The following is a 16,827-nucleotide window of genomic DNA, read 5'->3' as shown; positions in this document are numbered from 1 at the left end:
AAAGAAAGAAAGAAAGAAAGAAAGAAAGAAAGAAAGAAAGAAAGAAAAGAAAGAAAGAAAGAAAGAGAAGAAAGAAAGAAAGAAAGGGAAAGAAAGAAAGAAAGAGAGAAGGGGAGAGAGAGAGAGAAAGCAAGAAGGAAACAAAGAAAGGATTATCTATCGGGTAGGACTTCTGGTGATGGTGGAATGAAGAGTTCACAAACTCTCTCATGAAAAACAACTATAAAACTGGACAGAATTGTCAAAGACAGCCATCTCAGGGCTCTAGAAATTGACAATGCACACAGCAAACTGAGAAGTGTTTATTGATGAAAAACTGCCGAATTTCAGCTAAGAACAGTGGGAAGCTGTGATGTTCTTGCCTGGTACTCTCATCTTTCCCCTCCCTGTCCAGTACAGATGGCATAGCCATGCTACAGGACAGAGCTGGCTGTGAAAAACAGCAGTGGAAAGGGCACACCTGATTTAGAATAGAGAACAAAAAACATATGCCAATTTATATTCTCAGTAAGAATATCAAGCTCATTGGAAATTGAACTGGGAAAGCCCATAGCTCTGCTAGCCTGAGATTGCAGTCCCACTTGGCAGCCAGGCCAGAAATTTAGCAGGAGATCCTGGAAACACGAAAACTGAAGAGGGACTGGATGAGCTCTCCCCACATCCCTGGCTGGCTGGAAGGCTGCACCACACATGTACGGGCAAGGCCCAAGAAGGCTCAAGCTCTGCACACATTCCTGGCAGACTTGGAGACTATCCACACAAAAGAAGTACCAGGGAAGTCCATTGGAAAGGGAAACCTTGGGAAAACTTGAAAAGTGCCCAAACTTTGAATGCACTCCTCAACCCACACAGAGATTCATAGGCAAAGAGTGGAAGGCTTGCTGGCACAAAGTGTTTGAGTAAAACCTCTGACTAATCATTGGTTTACCACTAAGATATTCAGACCCACCCACCCACAAGGGTGGCTCTAGGAAGCCAACACTTAAAAAAATAAGAATTAGAAAAAAAGAAAAAACACCCGAGACACACAACTCTAAAACACTGCTAAGAGACAGATTCTGCAAATTTAATCTAGGCAAGTTTCTAAAAGGCAAAGCAAATAATAAACAAACAACAACAACAAAAAAAAACCAGCCAGGTGTGGTGGTTCATGCCTGTAATTCCAGCACTTTAGGAGGCTGAGGTGGGAGGATCATTTGAGCTCAAATTTTGAGACCAGCCTGGGCAACATAGTGGTGATATGGAAATGCTGGTAAAGGAAGAGCGTAGTCCCCCCCCCTTTTTTTTTTTGAGGTGGAGTCTTGCTCTGTCACCCAGGCTGGAATGCAGTGGGATGATCTCTACTCACCACAACCTCTGCCTCCTGGGTTCAAGCAATTCTCCTGCCTCAGCCTCCGAGTAGCTGGGATTACAGGCATGTGTCACCACGCCTGGCTAATTTTTTGTATTTTTAATAGGCACAGGGTTTCACCATGTTGGCTAAGCGGGTCTTGAACTCCTGACCCTGTGATCCATCTGCCTCAGCCTCCCAAAGTGAGGGGATTACAGGTGTGAGCTGCTGAGCCCACCCCTAGCATAGTCCCTTTTAAATGATATGGAATGGGGGAAAGGGAGTGCTGGGTAGAGGAGGGCATGGTCCCTGGCTAGGGCTCCAACCCCATGGACCTGGGTAAGGACAAGCATTTTTGTTTTTCTGCCCAAATGTTGCATTTCCCAAGACCACCCTGACCTGCCACATCCCCATCCTGTGCCTATAAAAACCCTGAGCCCTGGCCAGGCACGGTGGCTCACACCTGTAATCCCAGCACTTTGGGAGGCAGAGGCAGGTGGATCACAGGGTCAAGAGGTTGAGACCATCCTGGCCAACATGGTGAAACCCTGTCTCTACTAAAAATACAAAAATGAGCCAGGTGTGGTGACGCGCACCTGTAGTCCCAGCTACTTGGAAGGCTGAAGGAGGAGAATTGCTTGAACCTGGGAGACTGAGGTTACAGTGAGCCAAGATCACGCCACTGCATTCTAGCTTGGCAACAGAGAGAGACTCTGTCTCAAAACAAAAGCAAAAACCCTGAGCCTCTAGCAGGCAGACACACAAGCTGCTAGATATGGACAGGAGCAGATCAGCAGAAGAACACAGAGACAGCTGAATGTAGAGAGGACCACATCAGCAGAGGAACACAGGAAAGGCTGGAGTCAAGAGGGATGCACCGACAGGCACCAGCCCACCACCAGGCCACTGACTGGCAGAACAACTCAGAGTGTGGCTGGGGCAGTCAGAGGAGAGCCTGGGTCACTGAGCAGCCCCACTCCAGGGAAAAACCATCTCTCTTCTGGCTCCCCCATCTGCTAAGAGCTACTTCCACTTAATAAAACTTTGCACTCATTCTCCAAGCCCACTTGTGATCCAATTCTTCCCGGTACACCAAGGCAAGAACCCCAGGATACGGAAAGCCCTCTGTCCTTTTGACAGAGTAGAGGGTCTAATTGAGCTGGTGAACACAAGCGCTCTAGAGACAGCAAGACTAAAAGAGCATTCTGTAACACACACCCACTGGGGCTTCAGCTGTAAACATTCACCCCTAGACACTGCCATAGGATCAGAGCCCCGAAACCTCCCCACCGGCATGCTCCCCTAGAGGTTTGAAGAGCAGAGCCCTGAAGAAACGAGCCACTTCCCCATCGCACACCCTGTGAAGGTGGACAAGGGAACTTTCCTTTGTAAAGACCCTATCTTCACAAAAAAATAAATAGTTAAATTAGTCAGGCATGGTAGCATGCACCTTTAGTCCCAGGGTTTCAGGAGGCTGAAGTGGGAGGACTGTTTGAAGCCTGGGAGTCGAGGGTGAAGGCTGCAGTGAATAGTGATTTTGCCAATGCACTCCAGCCTGGCTGACAGAGTGAGACCCTGTCTCAAACAAAACAAAACAAAACTAACCAGCAATATAAACAACCCTCATGGGAAAAATCAGAATCCAGAGTCACTACAGCATAGTATTATTACTATTATTTTATTTTGAGACAGAATTTTGCTCTTGTTGCCGAGGCTGGAGGGCAGTGGCATGATCTCGGCTCACTGCAACCTCTGTCTCCTGGGTTCAAGTGATTCTCCTACCTCAGCCTCCAGAGTAGCTGGGATTACAGGCGTGAGCCACCACGCCCAGCATCATATTATTTTAAAATCCAGTTTTTGACAAAGATGATGAGACATGCAAAGAAACAGGAAGACATGACTTAATATACTCAGAAAAAAAAAAACTCATCAATAGAAAATCATTACTTTTCAAGACCAGCCTGGGCAACAAAGTGAGACTCTGTCTCAAAAAAACAAAAAATCAATAGATACATTAAAATAGTAAACTTAAAAAAGTTTTTAACACAAAAGAAGGAGTCAAGAAAGGGCAGAGAAATAGGACAGGATAAATATAGAAAACAAATAGAAAAATGGCAGTCATAAGTGCAGCCATACCAATAATTACATTAAATGTGAATAGACAGAAAATGCAAGACCAGGTGTTGCATTTAGCAAACAAAGACATCAAAGCAGCTATTATAAATATGTTACAAAATTTATAGTAACAATGTTTAGAGAAATAAAAAAATTTAATGTCAAAGACTCAACAAATGGTAAATCTCAATAAAGAACTAGAAACTGGCTGGGCACAGTGGCTTATCCCTGTAATCCCAGCACTTTGGGAAGCCAAGGCGGGCAGATCATGAGGTCAGGAGATGGAAACAATCCTGGCCAACATGGTGAAACCCCATCTCTACTAAAATACAAAAAATTATCCGGCCACGGTGGCATGCCCTGTAGTTCCAGCTACTTTGGAGGCTGAGGCAGGGTAATTGCTTGAACCCAGGAGGCAGAGGTTGCAATGAGCCAAGATTGTACCACTGCACTCCAGCCTGGTGACAGACTAAGACTCCATCTCAAAAGAAAAAAAAGAAAAAAGAAGAGCTAGAAGCTATAAACGAGAATTAAATGGAAATTATAGAGTCAAAAAGCACAATGACAAATGAAAAATTCACTAAATGGACTCAGCAGCAGACCTGAGATGGCAGAAGAAAGAATCAATGAACTCGAAGATAGTAGAATAAAAATAATCTAATCTGAGGAAGAGAGAGAAAGATGAAAGAAAAGGAACAGAACCTCAGAGATCTGTGGTATATCATGAAGCATACAAACCTATGTCTAAGCGTGATGTCTATGGGAGTCCCGGAAAGAAAAGGGAGAAAAAGGGGAAGAAAACATACTTGAAGAAATAATGGACAAAAATTTTCCAAATTTGAAAATTCATCTACCGATTCAAGAAACCCAAGGAACTCCAAGTAAGAGAAACATAAAGAAATCCACATTTAAACACATTGTGATCAAACTGTGTTTTTTGTTATTTGTTTGTGTGAGCTTTTTTGAGACAGAGTCTTGCTCTGTTGCCCAGGCTGGAGCGCAGGGGTGTGATCTTGGCTCACTACAATCTCCACCTCCCAAGTTCAAGTGATTCTCTTGCCTCCACCTCCCAAGTGGCTGGAATTACAGGTGTGCTCCGCATGGAGAAACCCCGTCTCTACAAAAAACACAAAAATTAGCTGGGTGTGGTGGTGCACACCTGTAATCCCTTAGGTACTGGGAAGGCTAAGACACGAGAATTGCTTGAACCTGGGAGGTGGAGGTTGCAGTGAGCTAAGATTGTGCCACAGCACTCTAGCTTGGACAACAAAGTGAGACTCTATCTTAAAAAAAAAAAAAAGATACATTAAAATAGTAAACTTAAAAAAATTTTTTAGCACAAAAGAAGGCAGTCAAGGAAAGGCCGAGAAATAGGACAGGATAAATATAGAAAACAAATAGAAAAATGAAAGTCATAAGTGCAGCCATACCAATAATTGCATTAAATGTGAATAGACAGAAAAAGCAGACTATCAGACTAAATGTTTTAAAAAGCAGGATTTAATTATATATTGTCTATCAGAGACATATGATTGTCTATCAGACACACAAGATCACACAACTGCACTCCACCTTAGGCAAGACAGAGGAAGACTCTGTCTCAAAAATAAATCAAATTCAAAGACAGAAGTAAGTTGAAGGTAAAAGGATAATAAAAGATATATCACATAAACAGGAACCCTAAGAGAGCTAAAGCGGCTGTATTAATATCAGACAAAATAGGCTTTAAGATAAGAATATTACTAGAGAAAGTTAAAAAGTACTCCTACAACTCAGTAATAAGAAGACAAATGATCTAATTTTAAAATGGGTGGCTGGGCGCAGTGGCTCACCCCTGTAAATCTCAGCAGTTTGGGAGGCTGAGGCGGGTGGATCACCCGAGGTCAGGAATTGGAGACCATCCTGACCAACATGGAGAAACTCTGTCTCTACTAAAAATACAAAATTTGCCGGGCATGGTGGCACATGCCTGTAATCTCAGGAGGCTAAGGCTAGAATTGCTTGAACTCAGGAGGCGGAGGTTGAGGTAAGCCAAGATCATGCCATTGCCCTCCAGCCTGGGTGACAGAACAAGACTCTGTCTCAAAAAAAAAAAAAGTTAGCTGGGCATGGTGGCTGACACCTATAATCCTAGCTACTTGGGAATCTGAGGCAGCAGAATTGCTTGAACCTGGGAGGCGGAGGTTACAGTGAACCGAAATCACACAACTGCACTCCACCTTAGGTGACAGAGCAAGCCTCTGTCTCATAAATAAATTAATTAATTAAAATGGGCAAAAAAATTTGAATAGACATTTCACCAGAGGAGAGATGAAGAGAAAAGAATTGATGAGCAAATGAAAAGTTGCTCAATATCTTTAGTCATTTGGTATATGCGTATTAAAACCAAAATGGATACGCTACTCACGTGTGTAGTTCCAGTACTTTGGGAGGTCAAGATGGGCGGATTACTTGAGCTCAGCAGTTTGAAACCAGCCTGGGCAACATAGTGAGACATGTCTCTACCAAAAAAAAAAAAAAAAAAAAAAAAAGAAAGAAAGAAAGAAAAGAAAACCACAAAAATTAGCTGGGTGGGGTGGTGCATGCTCTGTGGTCCCAGCTCCCAGGGAGGATGAGGTGGGGTGATCAATTAAGCCCAGGAGGGTGAGGTTGCAGTGAGCCATGATCCTGCCACTGCACTTCAGCAAAAAAAGAAAATACAGTGCTGATGGAATATAAAAGGTGCACCTATTTTGAAAAGAGTTTGGCACCCACTAAAATTTAAACTCTATGATCCAGCAATACCTCTCCTACATATCTACCCAAGAGAAAAATATATGTCCACATAAAGTCTTGTCCATGAAATGTTCACAGCACAATTGTTCATAAATAGCTGAAATGTGAAAACAATGCAATATCCATCAAGTGGCGAGTGCATAAAGAAAATATCCACATAATGGAATGCCATTCAGCAGTTTAAAAAGGGGCAAACCAATAGATGCTACATGGCTGAACTTCAAAAACACATTGCTAAGTGAAAGAAGCTAATCACAAAAGACGACATATTGTATGATTCCATTTTTATGAAATTTCCCAAAAAAAACCAAATATATAGACAGTGAAAGCAGATCAATAGTTGCTTCGGGATGGAGCTGGGAGCAGGGATTGACTGCAAATGGACACAAGTAAATGTTTTTGGATGATGAAAATATTAAAGCTGGATTGTGATTTAGAGAGTTACTTAAGATCGTTGGATTATACATGTATAATAGGTGCTTTTCGTGATAGGTAAGTTACAACTCAATAAAGCAGCTTTAAAATTAATCACTTTCAACTGGTGTACAAAATCATAGGGGTGGGCATTAATTATGGAACAACAAAATGAAAATTGATATTAGCTTAGAAAAATAGTCCAAAGGGGAATACTGGGAGAAACAATAAAAGATATTGCTCGCACATGTAATCCCAGCACCATGGGAGGTCAAGGCAGATGGATCACTTGAGGCCAGGAGTTCAAGACCAGCCTGGCCAACATGGTGAAATCCTATCTCTACTATCCCTACTGAAAATACAAAAATTAGCCAGGCATGTTGGCACACACCTGTAGTATCAGCTACTCGGGAGGCTAAAATGGGAGAATCACTTGAACCCAGCAGGTGGAGGTTGCAGTAACCTGAGATCATGCCACTACACTCCAGCCTGGGCAACAGAGTGAGACTCTGTCTCAAAAATAAATTTTTAAAAAAGATACCGGTCTTACACTACCAGAATAAATAAAAAATGATATTGTTTGTAGGACTAAATTGTTTTCACAGAGAACTAGACACTCATTCTAAACAAATTGGTCAAATAATGCTAATGTTCATCAGGATTTAGCAAATTTCTGATTTTTGCAGGAGAAGCAAAACCCTTTTATTTGAACCAAATATAACATAAATAATTGATAAAGTTTCTGGTAGATATATTTTAATGGAAATTTTCTGACTGAGGAGACATTTGAAAGTTACTTGATTAAGTTCCAATGAATAAATACATGGACAGAATTTTAATCTCTGGAATTTGTGAGATGAGATTTTTATGAATCTTTGCAAAATTTATCCTACGCTTCAGACTTTTCCTAAGTATTTGTATATATGTTGCTTCATGTGAAAGAACCTTTTTAAATTTGAAATAAAATGGGTTTTTCAATCAACTCTGAGTGAAGATAGAAAAATATATCTGTGTTATAGTTTTTTAAGAATTTGTCTAGCAGGTTTTCCAGTTTTTACTAGAAACTCCCCCATAAAGAGAAAAAGCAAAATCTGTCTGTACTGTCTGTTGAACATAAGAATGCAAAAAAGATAACTTAGACACAGTCATTGACAAATTTGCAGAAGTTAAGGCTTAAAAATTATAATCATAATATTAATTATTGTGACAGAACAAAATGAGCATAAAGTTTATTTCCTTTTTTCAAGAAACACATTAATGTAATTAAAATTATTAATTAACTACTCCTTTCATTTTTTTTGTATTGTAATATTTGTTTATATTGGCACTTATTTATTTAGACAAAAGTCCTTACTATTTGCTTTTATTTTCTGGGACTTATTTTTTTATTTTTATTTTTTTGAGATACGGTTTTGTTCTTGTTGCCCAGGCTAGAGTGCAATGGCGTGATCTCGACTCACTGCAACCTCCGCCTCCTGGATTCAAGCAATTCTCCTGCCTCAGCCTTCTGAGTAGCTGGGATTACAGGCGCCTGCCACCATGCCCGGCTAAGTTTTGTATTTTTAGTAGAGACAGAGTTTCACTATGTTGTCCAGGCTAGTCTTGAACTCCTGATCTCAGGTGATCCACCCTCCTTGGCATCCCAAAGTGCTGGGATTACAGGTGTGAGCCACCGCGCCTGGCCTATGATTATTATTATTCATTTTATTTTATGATTTTACTGAAAATGATTTTGTCATATGAAAAGAAAGGACAGTAAAAAAAGTTATTTTTTTAATTCCAGGAGGCAAATAAGCTAGGCACACACTTGAGTAAAAGTGAATGAAGAAATTCCTACGCTTATGTTTGTATTCACTCATTCAAGAAGTATTTACTAAGCAAGTGTAATATACCAGGAAATGTTCTAGATGCTGGGGATACAGGAAATCCCTATAACTCATGGAGTTTACATTCTAGCGATTCACTCAGGAATCCTGTATGGAGCTCTCCTTTTCCATCCAAGTGCAGTGGTTATTGGAGCTGGCTTGCATCAGCTTATGAGAGCCAGGAATGTGCATCTCTTTCCAACTCCCTATTCAATGATGTTATGCTAGTAACTTCCAATTGGCCATGGTGGGAATATTTACACCATGGAAATAGGCAAAAGCTCTAAATCAGGGCTTTTGCTTTTGGAGTTAGTTGCTAAATATTGATCAGCCTACGATTACAAGTCATCCAGTCAGAGAGTTCTTCCCTGATTATTCATTTATAGAAGACTGCCCCAGTTATTCTGTCATAGCTCCCTGTGTTATTTATTTTATAGCATTTATTACTCCTAGAAATGCCCTGTTCCACTGATTTATTCCACTGGTATTTATTGAGTGCTTACTATATGCCAGGAACTGTTAAAGTACTTGGGATCTAACAAAACAGAGATCTCAACACTTGTGGGGCTTACATTCTAGCACGGGCAGATGGATTTTTAAAACAATGAGCACAATAAGTAAATTTTGGGGGGTTTTAGAAGGTGATAAGTTCTGTGAAGGGGTGGAGGAAAAAGTAGAGGAGGGCAAGGAGGATCTGAGTTAGGGACATGAGTGATGATTCTAAACGGAGAAGTCAGTGTGGGTCTCATTGAGGTTATATGGAAATGCGGACCAGAATAAGGTAAGGGAATTATCTGTATGAACAGTATTCCAGACAGATGGAAAAGTCCGAGCCCAGAGCCTACACTGGCCTGGACTGGCAAGTTCTAGGAACAGCAAGGCCAGTGGGGCTGAAGTGGAGTGAGCTGAGACAGGTGGCTGGAGAGATGAGGTCAGTTCATGTGAGGCTTTGTAGGTGCTTAAAAGACTAATGTGCTTGGACTCTACTGGGCTCTCTGCCCCTTTAGGTTGATCTGAATTAATTCTACTCTATTTAATTTCTGTAGTTTAACAATCGTTATATCTGATATTTTATTCTTTTTTCAGAAGTATCTTGCATATTCATGGACATTTACTCTTTTATATGAACTTTAGGACCTATTAATCCAGTTACAATAAAAAATCCTGCAGAGTTTGTATTGGAATGAATGAAAATTGTAGATTTATTTGGGGAGAGAAGTGATACCTTTGTAATAGGAAGTATTCCCATCCATATCTTGCCATTTATTATTTTATTTATGTTCTTTTTATATATTTAAAAACATTTTGTATTGTCCTCTATGAAGATCTAGTACATCCTTTATGAGATACATTCCTAGATGCCTTAGAGTTATTATTGACCCTGTGAATGGTATCCTTTATGCCTAATACTCTCTTATTAGTTTAAATAGTTTTTCTCTAGATTCTCTTGGATTTTGTGATTGACTGTAATATCATCTGCAAATATGGATAGTGTTCTCTTTTTCTATGCTAATACGTCTTACTTATTTCTCTTACTACATTGGCTAGGAGCTCCAGTATAATCGTGAATAGTAGTGCTGATAGCAGTCTTGTTCCTGACTTAATGGAAATGCTTCCAGACTTTTAAGCATAAAGTTTATGTTTGGGGTAGATACACTTTAGCAGATTGAAAAAGTTCCCTTTTATTCCTAATTTGCTAAGGGTTTTGAAAATTATGAATCTACATTTAGTTTTGTTGAATGATGTTTTTACATTTTTGAGAGGATCGTATGATTTTTCTCCTTTATCAGTTAACTGGCGAATCACAGGGGAAAATTTCCTAATGTTAAATTATCCTTCTGTGAGTAAAGGGAAAATTAATAACAGGCCAGGGCTCATGCAAGCCTGCCTGACACTGACCTTGGTCTTCCACAATACTGTTACCTTGGAAACTGCAGAGTTAACATAAACAGGGGATATTGTGTATGCTGACTACACAATTGTGTGGAACTGTGCATGGGTTTGGAGGTGTTGCCAGTGAGCGTACAGGCCATGAACTTATGCAACTGTGAATGGTGGGAAATACTGGTGGGAAATAGAGGCTTCAGGTTATTTTTAATTTTTTTTTCAGAGACAGGGTCTTGCCTGAGACCCAGGCTGATCTCACGCTAGGTCCAAGCAATCCTCCTGCCTCCGACTTTCAAAGTGCTGGGATTACAGGTGTGTGCCCCTGCAACTGGCTAAGGCTTTAGGTTCTATGAGTCAAAGTGGTCACTGCACACCTTGGCTCTCCTGTGGCAGCTGTCATAAGTGTCCTATGGATGAATGAAAACAGGACCTGTGTACTTGGGTAGCCACTGGGCCATCTGGTGAGATGAAGATGCAGCATCTGCCATATCTCCTGCCTTATATTCTAGGTTACAATTTATTGCCATCTCATGAGTCTTACTGCCAACTTGAACCTATAATCACAGCTGCAGTCTGCAGCTTCTTTCAGGGATTATATTTAGCATAATTAAGGGGGCTGTATTTTAACTTTACCTCTAGGGGGCAGTCATGGACCATAAATTGGTATGCTGTTTTAAAAATCATCTAGAATAAATTAAACTGAATGCCCTTTTAGGTATGTACTTTTTTATTTTTTTTATTTTATTTTTATTTTTTTTTTATTTTACAGATGAAGAAACTGCGCCTTAAAAAAAATCTAAATAACTTTCTTAGTCCACATACATTGTAAGCAGCAAAAAGCAGATCTGGGGTTTTAACCTACATTTATTTGCCACTAAAGTACATGCTCTTAATACACACAGAGGAACCCCCACTTCTCTCTTCTTCCCGCCTGTCCCCTCTCTATCCCTTTACCCCTAGAAGCAGTCAGCTAAGTGGTTAAACGCACTAATTCTGAAGTCAACCTGCTTGACTAGGGAAGATTGGCCCATATGGGTACCTAAAGGTTAGAATAGCAGCAGGAGATTCACATGAAAAATAAATTACCTACCACACCTACCAAAGTCTGACTCTGTGGCTTACCAGCTGTGTGACCATGGGAAGGTTACTTCATTTTTCTGTGGCACAGGTCCATCTGTAAAAGTGAGATGATAGAGGAAATTTTGCTAAGCCTTGAGCATGTGTAGATGGACTTACACCCTGCATGGCTCTGAGCCTGGAAGAGTAATAAAATGCAAAAATCGATCCGTTAGGGTCCCAGAAGAAGGAACCAAAGCAACTGCTTCTGGGAAAATTGATCAGAAAAAAGAAAACATAACAAACAAAAACAAAAACCTTAACCTGATGAGGAACTTTTTGTGTTTGTGATTTGTGCCTCAACTGCTTAATTGGTTTCAACTTCATGGATTTACCGGGTCAACAAAGTTTCCAAAAAGCACACATGCGCGGGCATGGTGGCTCAAACCTGTAATCCCAGCACTTTGGAGGCCGAGGCAGGTTGATCACGAGGTCAGGAGATCCAGACCATCCTGGCTAACACGGTGAAACCCTGTCTCTACTAAAAATGCAAAAATTTAGCTGGGCATAGTGGCACACGCCTGTAATCCCAGCTACTCTGAAGGCTGAGGCAGGAGAATCAGTTGAACTGGGGAGGTGGAGGTTGCAGTGAACCGAGATCGCACCACTGCACTCCAGCAACAAAGCAAGACTCCAGCTCAAAGAAAAGCACAAATGGAAGTGGGGCTCAGCTCCATTAGGCCAGATAATCCTGAGAGGACAAACTAAGGCCTTATTTAAACCAATCACCTCTCCTTATGAAACTGTGTGGCTTTTACCCTTACAAGCCCACCCTTATCTTTGGACTGGGTGTCAGTCTTCATGAGACCTGCTCTTCCTTGTATATTACTCACCTAAGAGTAAACCCTTAATGTTCATATGAAAGAGTGGTCAATATCACTGATCATCAGAGAAATGCAAATCAAAACTACAATGAGATATCATCTCTCTCCAGTTAATTAAAATGGCTTTTATCCAAAAGTCAGGCTATAACAAATGCCGGTGAGGATGCGGAGACATGGAGAACCCTCATACGCTGCTGGTAGGAAGGTAAATTAGTACAACCACTATGGAGAACAGTTTGGAGGTTCATCAAAAATCTAAATAGAGCTACTCTATGAAACAGCAATCCTGCTACTGGGAATATACCCAAAAGAAAGGAAATCAGTATTTCAAAGAGATATCTGCACTCTCATGTTTACTGCAGCACTATTCACAATAGTCAAGATTTGGAAACAACTTATGTGTCCATCAACAGACAAATGGATAAAGAAAATGTGGTACATATACACAATTGAGTACTATTTAGCTATAAAAAAGAATGAGATTCTGTCATTTACAACAATGGAATGGATGGAACTGGAGGTTATTATGTTAAGTGACATGAGCCAGGCACAGAAAGACAAATTTCACATGTTCTCACTCATTTGTGGAAGCTAAAATTTAAAATAATTGAACTCATGGTGATAGAGTAGAAGAATGGTTAGCAGAGGATGCACAAGGTAGTGGGAAGGGTGGGGAGAAGAAATGGGGAAGCTTCCTAGGTACAAAAATAGAATGAATAAGAGCTAGTATTTGATAGCACTACAGGAGAACTATAATCAATAATAATTTAATTTTACATTAAAAGTAACTAAGAGAGTATAATTTGATTGTTTGTAACACAAATGATAAATGCTTGGGGTGATGAATACCCCATTTACCCTGACGTAATTATTACACATTGCACGCCTGTATCAAAATATCCCATGTGCCCCATAAATATATACACCTACTATGCACCTACAAAAATACAAAATAAACTCTGTTTAAAAAAAAGAAAAGGAAGCTCTCAATGCATTAGCTAATCGTCCTGAGTTATTCGTTAATATTTAACCTGAAGACCCAATCCTGCATGGCCTAACTTTGTATTGGATCAGGTTTCCTCTGCCTTACTTAGCAGTACACTCAGTTTAATACTCACTACATATCAGTGTTTATCTGGTCTTTTATTAGGGAAAATAGTTCCTATCTCATAAGATTACTTTGATGATGAAATGAGATGACACATGTAGAACAAAGCCTGAGGTGGCAAGAGCTCAATAAATGTTACTGTCATTAATTCAACAAACATCATTTTTAGCATCTCCTATATCAGACACGATTCTCCATCCAAAGGATACTAAGGTCTTTGTATCAGGAAGGGTCTAATCAGGACAGAAACCACAGCAGTTATTTGAGCAGAGAAAATTTAATATAAAGAATCATTGTCAGCCAGGTGTAGTGGCTCACACCTGTAATCCAGCACTTTGGGAGGCCAAGGCAGGCAGATCATTTGAGGTCAGGAGTTTAAGACCAGCCTGGCCAACATGGTGAAACCCTGTCTCTACTAAAATTACAAAAATTAGCTAGGCGTGATGGTGTGTACCTGTATTCCCAGCTACTTGGGAGGCTGAGGCAGAACTGCTTGATCCTGGGAGGCAGAGGTTGCAGTGAGCTGAGATTGCGCCATTGTACTCCAGCCTGGAACACAAGAGCAAGACTCTGTCTCAATATATATATAGTTGTCTATGTGTAAAGTTAGTAACTGCTGAACTGAAAAGGACTTATGATTTCTTGAAGGCAGAAGTTAGAGGAAGCAATGACCACTCCTAGAGCTGGGAGAACAAAGGGAAGGTATTTAAATGATTAAAATGCCAGCTTAGCCAAGGGGCCCTACAGAGCTGCACCTCAGATCTCTGAGGAAGAGGTACCACTCAGCTGTTGCTGGAGTCTGAATGAAGCATAATAAGGCTGCTCTGCAAATGTTGGGAAAATTGCAAACTGGATTCAGCAACCTCCACAGGAAGGAACTGCCTCTGATGCAAGGCAAGCGAGCCCCAAAGTGGAGCTTAGCCCCCAAGGGTTCTTGGCTTTGCCCAAGAGAGAATCCAAGGGTAAGCCAGAGGCAGAAGAAAACAGCTTTACTGAGGAAGCAGTGTTACAGCTGCGGTGGTGTTACATGTTCCAGCTCTGTGACTGCTCCTGCAGAGCAAGGCTACCCTGGAGGCGGAGAGTAGCAGCTCAGGGCAGTTTTGCAGTCATATTTATACGCACTTTTAATTGCATGCAGATCAAGGGGCAGTTTGTGCAGAAATTTCCGGGGAAGGCACAGCCTTTTTGGGTCATTATCATTGCCATGGAAAGGGGCAGTTGCCATGCAACTCCCTGGTGTTGCCATGACAATGATAAACTGACATGGTACACGGTGGGCATGTGTGATTAGAAGACTGCTTCCACTCCTACCCTGTTTTAGCTAGTCCTCAATCTGGTCCAGTGTCTGAGCCCCACCTCTGGAGTCCAGTCCCGCCTCCTACCTCACTGTGGCCCAGGTAAGGAAGTATTGCTAGGTGATGCTCACAAGTTCAGGAAGACCAAGGAAAGAAACCAGTGTCTTCCTCCTTCAGCCTTGCAGTCTCCCTCTTGTACCACCCACCAACAGAGCATGAGAGGGAGCCTGCTTCTGGCACTGCAGAAATACAGTTTACAGAGTCTCTGCCCCAACATTATGGTACAGAGTATAGAAGGATGGGTTAAAGCAATAGACAAAAGCTTAATAACCGGCACAGTCCATTGGTTCAACTATTCAAGATTCATGTGCACATATTTTTACATCTTTCTCCGTATATGTCAGCTTTTCAAGAATAAAAGCAACCGCCTTTCTGCCTAACAAGATACAATTACCCTTTCATATAAACAAATCCTCTCCCCAAAATGAAGAGATGCCAAGTTGCAATAATCACTGTATCCATTTTTCGGAGACATTTATATCATCCATTTCTAAGACATGTTAATTACTTCTCAAATTGAGTCACAGTCCCAAGTGAATATTCAGCTGAGCTTGTCATTGCTTTCTATAAGCACTCCAGTGCATTCAAAAGAATCCATCCCACACCATAGTTCTTGCAGTCATCATCACTGGCATAATGACCAACTGAAATAGCCACCTTGTCCCCCAAGGCACTTGTAATAGGCACTTCATCACAATCAACCACAGGCAAGTATGTGATTCATCATAATATCACTGCATGCTATGGATTGTTAGCATGCCATTTCCCATTGCCAGTGGAGCTCAGCACTGAGTTCAAGCCCAAGAATACATTAAAGCAATATCACCACCACCACCCAAAAAAGAAAACATTTTTGAGGAATTACTTCTTGGGACCACTCCTGAAACCAATTTCTCAAGCAGTTGTGGTCCAATGAGGAGAAAAAATACCACCAATAATGTGAACAAAAAGAATTAAATAAAAATAATTGCTAACTAGGCATAAAGTTGTGAATGAGGGCACTAAAAGAGCAAAAACAGCAACAGCAAAAAAAACGCCACTGAGTTTGAGACCAGCCTGCACAACATAGAGTCTATCTCTACCAAAAAAAAAAAAAAAAAAAAAAAAAAAAAAAAAAAGCTGGGTGTGATGGTACATGTTTGTAGTCCCAGCTACTCAGCCTGGTCAACAAAGCAATGAGTAACAACATACAACAACAACAAATAACAACACAACAACATATGATAGAGGAGTAGTTGCCACTCCTAAGACTGAGGGAACTAGAAGAGGTTTGAATTCTTAAAATTATTAAAATTTGTGAGTTTAGAAGAAAGGCACTCCAGAGCTGAAACTCATCTCTGAGGAGGGGTCATTGCTGCTTGGATGATGCTGGTGCCTTTGAACCTGGGAGAGGGCTCCATGGGACTGAGACCCAGGCCTCTTGGGGACAGGGCACTGTCTGGCTGGTGCTGGTGTCTCTGAGAAGACCACATTGGGGCTGACTCTGTAAGCGGTGGGAAATTGCAGAGTCAGTTCTGGAGAGAATTGCAGAGCAACTGGTCTCAGCTGCTGCTCCAGGAAGGCACTGCTGCTGCCAGGGAGTAGAACAGAAGCGTTGCTGGAGTGATGCTTGCTGAACATGCAGGCCATCAGACAGCCCACAGGAAATTCACAGGGAACCAACAGAAGAAATGAGTTTCTTCTTCTATCTCTATCATTGCATGCACTCTCTCCCTGTGTATTAATCATGTCTTTTTATTGCTTTTATTTGATGTTTTGACAACTTGGGGCCTTACTGACCCTGCAGGGACTGTCTCTCCCACACTAGCTAATCCCTAAAGACAGTTAACAACTTACCCTAGAGCACACCTTTCTTATGCACAGTAACCCATTCAAAGCCCATAACCACCACCTTTTATTCTATTGGCCTCTCCTAAGCTGAGGTCAATATCTGCCTGCCCTAATGACCTCAGGGCTCACTACCAGACACCTAAGGATACCTCCTTTGAAGCCTGTTGAAGTTATTCGAACTAGCCAATTCTAGGCCTACTTACCCTGC

The 16,827-nt window shown here is 41.2% G+C and overlaps 1 non-coding gene across 1 annotated transcript; it reads left to right on the top strand.

The window, feature by feature from the left end:
* The first annotated feature begins 7,642 nt into the window (after positions 1-7,642).
* On the top strand, positions 7,643-7,705 carry LOC116529696. The gene has a single exon (XR_004259618.1). It is a non-coding gene; the product is annotated as a U7 small nuclear RNA (small nuclear RNA).
* Positions 7,706-16,827: the final 9,122 nt, after the last annotated feature.

Source organism: Sapajus apella, unplaced genomic scaffold (genome assembly GCF_009761245.1).
Source record: "Sapajus apella isolate SASKATOON/1434 unplaced genomic scaffold, GSC_monkey_1.0 scaffold62, whole genome shotgun sequence".
NCBI lineage: Eukaryota > Metazoa > Chordata > Mammalia > Primates > Cebidae > Sapajus > Sapajus apella.
Note: the sequence above shows the minus strand (reverse complement) of the source record. Positions and strands in the feature narration are given on the sequence as shown.